The sequence below is a fragment of the Strigops habroptila genome, chromosome 10 (genome assembly GCF_004027225.2).
Source record: "Strigops habroptila isolate Jane chromosome 10, bStrHab1.2.pri, whole genome shotgun sequence".
NCBI classification, from domain to species: domain Eukaryota; kingdom Metazoa; phylum Chordata; class Aves; order Psittaciformes; family Psittacidae; genus Strigops; species Strigops habroptila.
In genome coordinates, this window is record NC_046359.1 from 14,096,821 (window position 1) to 14,104,635 (window position 7,815).

Genomic DNA, 7,815 nt, shown 5'->3' on the forward strand with positions numbered 1-7,815 from the left:
TCTTCTCTGTCACAGTAGATTAATAGAGGAAGAACATCATTAACTGGATTTGTCATCATTTTACCCTTGCTCTGAGGTCTGAGGCTCTTCAAGACTTGCTTGTCTTCATTTCCAGAGCTTCTCATGGAAATTTCCCTTACTTTGAAAGTGGGTCATATTGGTAGCGATGTTCTTGCTTGTCACTTGGAGTTTCAGATTAAAAGCAAAACAACAAAGAAGAGTTTTTGCTTCAAAGTTTTCAAGAAAAATACAGTCTAACCTTTCTCTGCTACAAAGCCACACTGCTAATTTTACAGGTTTTGGATGCAAACCCCAAGCTTTGCTGATTTTTTCTTAGAAAATTAGTTTACCTTCACTAAAATCAGGGAATGTGGGCATGCAAGAGGAGATCGTGGAAGTGCTGTGTAGGTTTTGTTTGCAGGACCAGTCTTTCCCAGGGTCTGGCATCAGGTTGTCAGTATTTTTAGATGATTTACCCATAGCTCCTTGTAGATCTATTATAAAAAGACAATAGTTTATGGAGTTCTCATTTGGGCTAACCTCTTCTTTTGGGGTGAATTAACTAGGCAGAAATTGAAGAAATCCTTCTGTAGCATTTCTCACTTATGCTGTCCACAGCCGACAGAGAGAATATCTCTTACCATCCACCACTGAAATCGGTGCTGACTTTGAAGACAGCTGGGAAAGGCTGAAGCCCTCTACCAAGGTACCTGCTATGGCACCGGGTGGGCAGTTGCAATGGTCTCTGCTTTCCACCCTGGCACACACCCCTGGTGCTACACAAACTCACCCCAGAGGCAAAAATTTCCCATTTGCCAGCTGTGCACTAAAGCTCAAATCTCTTCAGAAGGAGCCATCCATGTTCTCCTAATCTCCCACGGTGGCCCAGTAACACCAAACTCTTTTCTGGTCAAGAGGAACAGCAGGAGCCTGGCTCCAGTCTTGCCAATCATGCTTAGTAAAGCCGAACATGAACCATGGTCTGACCATGTCTGAATTTAGACAGCCAGCTCTACAAACACAAAAGGAGAAGAAAATTTCCGTCGAAGAAGGATTATTCTGATTGCTTGCAGCACACCTTTTTCATACGGTTTGGAGTTTTTTCCTGATGTTGCTAAAAATAGCATCACAAATAAGGCTTCCTTCTAGTAAGTTAATTTGTAAATCAAATAAGCTCAAAACAAAAAAACATAAAGCAATAAAACATTAAGGTAGCAACCAATTAGGGAGCTAGAAAGAAGAAATATGAATAGAAGCATTTATCTGGGAGCTAAAGAAGAGGAAAATAATTGACAATCTTAATTTATTAATAAGATTGCTGATTAGGAAACAAGAAACCTCTGGCTGTTTCAGTACAGATGTAATTTTCTAAGCTAAAAGCATCCTTTTGCCTTTCAACTTACATTGTTTGAGACTAAAATTTAACAAAAACAGTCAAAATACTTCTCTAGCCAGTGGGCACTCACCAGATGAGTTTTGCCAGTGGCTGTACCAGATGGGTTAAGCTTGTAGGGGACAGCCTGGCCATCATCAGGCAGTCAACCTCTCTGAGCTTGCCTTTTCCACCTGAAAGAATACCTTCCACCCTTCTCTTACACCACCCCACAGTGGCTCTTCAGTCACTTGCCTACCCAGATTATTCTTTATTTTAATAAATAATAAGGTTCAGAATAAGCAAGCATGTGAGGTTTCAATTAAATATTTAAAAGGCCAGTGCTGCAGCTGCTGTGCACTATACTCACTTTCCATAGCCCTTTAATAACAGTTTTTGTTCACAGAAGATAAGCACCAGAGTATATAGGACATTGCTCTGGCTGCTTAACAAACCCTCTATGTTAATCCCTAGGTAAGCCTGAGATTTTTATCATACAAGCTTAAGAAACTGATAGGAAGGTTCCTACAGCAACATTCACCCACCCACCCACTCGGCACTTAAATTGTAATAGGTCCCTTCATGACAAGTGGTAATCATCCTCTCCCCATGTCATCTCTGCCAGACCTCATCATTGGCACACAGGCAATGATTTTGCATGGAAAAAACCTAAACAGGTGTAATGGATTTTATTAAGCTTTTTCTTCCTGGGCTTCAACCAAGCACAAGATGTGTATTTCAGAGGCAACAGTTAGAGAAAAATCTGTCTGAAAAGACAAAATTTCCCTTCCCCATGACCCTCACAGCACTGGTGCAACACTTCAGCACAGAGAGGTGTGTGTGTGCAGTGTGTGTGAGTCCCTGGGTTAAGAGCCTTGTGCTCAGCCTGTCCCTGGCACAGCCCCCATCGCCCTGCATTTCCTATGCACTAGCTCCTAATGTCAGACAATAGTCCTGCTGGGAAAGAGCAACCTACGCGCAGCTCTCCTGAGGAAGGTATCAGGCCTGGGGATCATTATGAAGACATCAAATGGCAATGTTTTAGAAATGTGAGCGTACCATAGCTACAGGAGCCCTGTGATTCCTCTAATGATAGTATTATGGGTGTTTTACTGCTTTCTATCATCTCATGTGTAGCGTTTAAGTTCTGTGTGATAGGAGCATTTTCATCTTACAGTTGTGGGCAGCAGCTGCCATGATACAGGCAGCAAACAAAAGGAAGAGAGAATGACAGAGATCTTTAATGAGATTTTTTTGTGGTTAAGTTTTTTATGGCCTAACAAGATCTATAACCAAAGAGAATGAAGAATCAGGTGAGTCAGGTCGTTCCAGGGCATCTGATGCTATCACAAGCCATTTGAGCTTTGCTTATATAATTTTATTCTCAAGCACAGCACGATGTTAGGCATGCACATATGTAATACTGAGGGTTCCTGTTCCCAGGTTCCTTGCTCCATTAACCAGTGACATCAATTCATATATTAAGGGGGAAAAAAGACAATATTAAGGATTACTAAGGATTAGAGGTGGATGAAAGCAAAATTTCAGCCCAAAACCCATTTCAAACCTGCAGTTCAAATCTCTCTCTCTCCCCCTGCTCAAGTCTGAGTATCTCAGGTTTTGACAACTGCTGTATGTGGCTGCAGACTACCAAGTTTGGGAGGATCTGTGTCCATATGGGTGGTTTGCTCCTGTCTGAAATGAAATATCCATGCAGGGTTAGAGTGGAGCCTGATTCTCTGATATAAAACCTATTTGATAATATAAGACACCCAAGAGCACTCATGTTTTTGAAAAGCACTGCTCAGCTGTCCCACAAACAGAGAGGCAAGCTGTAATTTTAAGCAGCAGTTCATCAGATTTCCAGCCATCACCTACTAATTAATCCACCGCAGAGCTCTCACTTGGAGTCTCACTTTCAGAAAAGGGCTGCAGTTTTTCTGCCTTTTTGTTATACCTCCCTGAGGAGCAATCTAACCTGACAAGGCATTTTTCAGACCCACCCACATCAGCATCTTCAGTGGAGATATACAAACCAGTAACCTCAGCTGTCTTCCCAAAAGGGTTTTCAGAGTGAAAGGTCTGGATAGTCTGATTGCATTACACCCCTATCGCTGGCTGCCTTTCTGTCCAGAAGGCAAGAAGACCAAGCAGCCCTCTCTCTGTTAGCTCCTGGAGCCAAAATCAGGGAAAACAAAACTCCCCCTAAGAAGTCCACAGCCCAGCTGTCTGTAGAAAAGTAGCTGAGGAGTGCTGGGGCAATGCAGGACAGTAGCACGTTGCTTTGGAGAGGATGGAAGGGTTGAGGGAGAGCTTGGGGGAGTGCATGGTACTTCTCCCCAAGCATGATGAGGAGTGGGAGTTGTCTGGAGGGGCAGGAGGAGGAACTGCCTTGCCCTGCTGTGGGGGACGATGGTGGCAAGAGCAGCAGGAGTGGCTGATGGGACCTCCTGGGGACAGAGGAAAACCAGGAGTGCCCCACTGCTCTGCTGTGCCAGCCCAATGCTGGGGAAACCCTCCAGCCCTGCCACTGCGGGTGGTGTGCGGAGCAGCAAACACCCTCACATCAGCTGCCCTACTAGAGCGTGACAGCTTGGTCCCCTGCCCAGCCCGGGGTGGCCTTCCACCTGAGCCAGCGCTGCCCCATGGGCTCCCAGCCCTCCTCCAACCAGGTCCCCTCTGTGTTCCCACAGTGAGCTCACTGCTCTGCCCATCTGCTGCCAGACAGGCCATCCCACACAGGGCTATCTGCCATCACTGCAACACAAGGAAGCAGGAGAGTGGACATCCTGCACACAGGGAGTAGCCCCATCAGGAGTGGTTTAGGACTGGGATGCCTCCTGGAATAGGGTCGTCGTCCCCCCCCAGTGCCCTCCTTTGCATAGGTGCCCTGAAATCCTGCTACAAACACAGCCTGCTATCAAGCGAAGAGCTATTTACCCTCATGGCTCATTTATAAGCCATGTCAGAAAGACATATGCTCACCTGTGCCATGCTGAATGAAGCATGAGGAACTGTCAGGGTCCACATAAGCACCCCCTGCTTACTTTGCCAGCTGGTTGGGACGCAGGGGTGCCAGGCACTGTGCGTGGCTGGGGATGGATGCAGAATAAGGATCCAGGGAGGATGTGGAATAAGGAGCCGCTGAGTGGAGAGCTCATTTCTGATCACTGGGGAATTTCATGCTCCATCAGTACCACAACTTCGCGCACAGATGAAATATTATGCGGAGCAAGAACCCCTTCATCATATAAATCAAACCAAAGAAGCATGAACAAAGCCCTTTCTGTATTCCTTCCCAACTGCCCCGCTGCTTCACGGAGTGAATGCCACAAGCTAAACTTAATGACTGAAGCCTTTTGCTAAGAAAAGATTAATTTTATGCTTTTCGTAGGCTGGCTGCGTACTCATTCCTGGGGCTGTTAGAGAGCTAACCTTTCCCTGTTAATCTGTCCTCCATCTTAATAAGGGTACAACAAAGTGAAAGTACTCTTAGACTTAAAACCAAGAATGCATTAAATAGCAGAGTACAAACCACTTTCTGCAGAGGGGGTGAGCAACCAGCACTGATAACAATATTGAAAGTGGGGATTAAGCAGCAGAGCACTGAGGGAGCCAGCATATGGCAGCCTATTGACCTGTCCCATATGTAGCAGCTATTGTTTCCTCCCCACTGTACCACAGCAGCCCGCTCTCTTCTCTCCACCCCTCGCCCTCCCGCTTGCTCTCTTCTTTTGCAGTACAAGGGCCAGGGCTGGGATCTGCTAAAACTTGACATTTACACATGAATTGTGCAATGGTGCAGTGCAGAGAGCCAGGGCGACCTGGGCCACTATCTTGGTAATTAGGATCAGCAGATAAAAAGGCCAGCAGCAGCTACTGGAGAAGTTGGTCTGGGTGTGATGGTGGAGAGGGCTTTACGGCAGCAAATCCTGACTTCTCGCTTTCTTGGGCAGGGCAGGGTGGGGAAGGATTGGACTTAACTGCTGAAATGCTATATTTTGGCATGGTTGGCAGAGCTGAAGGCTTTTTCACTGAGCAGTAGCAGGATAATGCAGAAATCTGCACCCTCCAAAATAAGCAGAGCAGCTTCTAGTAGGGGCTTGTCCACCTCTGGGGAGATCCTACCAGGGACCAGTCATGGGTCTTTCTTCAGCTCCTGGTTGAATGTTGAGAGACTCAATCCAAATCTTGATCATGTTCAGGCAGAGGATGTTGGTTGCAAAGCCTAAGCCAGATCTTCACCTGGTTCTCACTGGCCTAGAGTGGCTGACATGGAGCTGTCAGGTCTCATGCAATGCGGGGAGTTTCTTGGTTGAGTCCTGCTTAACCTGTCCTCACCGGGGCATTGCTGCAGAGCCACATGGTCCTGGGCTGGGCTGGGCTGGACCATGGTGTTCAGTCCAGTTCCTCCTCTGCCTTTCCAAAACGTGCAACCTTCTCCTCTCATCCCCATCATCCATCACTGGTAACGCTGCACAGAGAGAGTTGCAGCATGGGGAATTGCATCACTTGCCTGACAGTGTTGTGGGCAGCTCCAGGCATGGGGTAGACCTATAGCTAGCTGCCTTGGATGCCCCCACAAATGCATCACTGGGGCTCCCCAGCAGCCATCAAATGGCAGGACAATGTTAGAGGAATAAAATCCAAACCCAGATAAAACCAAAGGGCAGGCGCCCACCTTTCCTTAGTGAGTTGTTCATTTTACTCAACTGATAGATATGAAGAGACCTCATGGGCAGAACTGGATCCCACACAATCCTCTATGAAAAGATACTGATACGTGCTGCTGCTTGTAGTTCCTGGCAGCTTCCACAGTGTAGGCTAACCAAAGGACTCTCAAACTAATTAAAATGACACAGCTAGTTTTAAATCCTGCAAGCCATTAATCCCAAACATGTTTCTTAGCCAGAACTCTACACATTTATTTAATTTCTATCTAAACCCATAAACTAAGCCTCATTCATTGATGAGATTTCAAACTTCCTGAGAAAAGCTTGAGCTACCAGGCCTTTTAAGAGCTTTTGGAGCATAGGTTTTATTCCCCACAAAGCCATCTTTGCCTGCATTTTTCAGGCATCCCTGCATTATATATTGAGAGCTCCACTTTCCCTCCTGCGCGTGCACAGCAGTTAAGCCAATATTGCCACAAGTGCAAGGACATACACATCAAGGAAAGAAAAGGTGCCCTTCCTGTCATAAGATAATATTAGTCACCATGACCTGAATTATATTCTATGAGTCAATGGATATTAAGAAAAACTGCTTCACTGTGCTTGTGGCCAACCAGAGGAGCAGGCTGCCAGGGCAGCTGGGTAATCTCCATCCTCAGAGATATTAAAATCCCAACTGGACATTGCCCTAGACAACCTGGTCATCCTGGCCCTGCTTTGAGCGGTTTCATCAGCTGCCGGTCTGCTCCCGTGCTGGCAAAGGCCTCTTTCCCACTGCAGATGGAAAGCACAGGGATGGTACTTGTTTGCATGAAGCGGAGGTGGCATTGCATGCACTGTAAAAGCCCTGCTGAGGGGCAGCATGTGCTAGTTTGGCCAACCACCACACTCACAGTGTCATACTTAAGTCAGAGCCTGCGAATGTCCCTCCTGCTCCAACGGTGTCAGAGATTTGCCTGTAGTGTACAGTGAGGATACAGCTTTCCTTGCTGGGGTCAGCCAAAATACAACATGGAAACAGAAACAAGATGGGATTTTCTTAGGCGTTCCTGATCAAACTGGCTCAGAAAATTTTGGAGGCAGCAAGAAGAAGTATTTAGCCATCACCCCCCTGCTTTCTATTCTGTCTGCCTCCAAACTATTCTCTCCCTCCAAGCCACGCACTATGCCCTTTTAAACCATAATCCCCCACTTTCACTGTCTGACCTGTTTTTCCACCCTGTACCTTCCAAAGAGAAATCACACCTTATTAAATCCAAATGAAGCCCTCAACCTCTAGCAGAGAAGGGGCAGAGGGAGCTAGTCCGTGATGCCCTCCCTGATGCCTACCATGCCATACCATGCAGGTGATGCTCAGGTACCACTGAGAATCAGTGGCACTGATACCACAGGAAGGGAGGGGACTGTACTGCTCAGGGGCAGGAGCTGCAGGCAATCAGTGGATGAGGAAACTGAGAACAAGAAAACCTATAAAACTAGTAGGAAAGAGACTCAAGACTCCAAGGAAAGGCAGCTACAAATTATGGCTGGTGTAATATCCTGCTTTAAAGCCTGGTGGTGAAAGCATGGCAAAGGCTGCTCAGGCTCCCTCAGTGCTGTGCTTCCTGGTGGCGGTGAGTGCAGGGAGCAAAGCCTCTATGTGATTTATCTATTACACACTGAATTAAGCTGAAGGCCAGCACGTCCTGTGAGCACCAAGGACCTGTCAGCAGCTGAATGGGAGCATTGTGCGTCAGCTGCTGCTGTCAGAAACCGGGTCCGCAGTCAGCA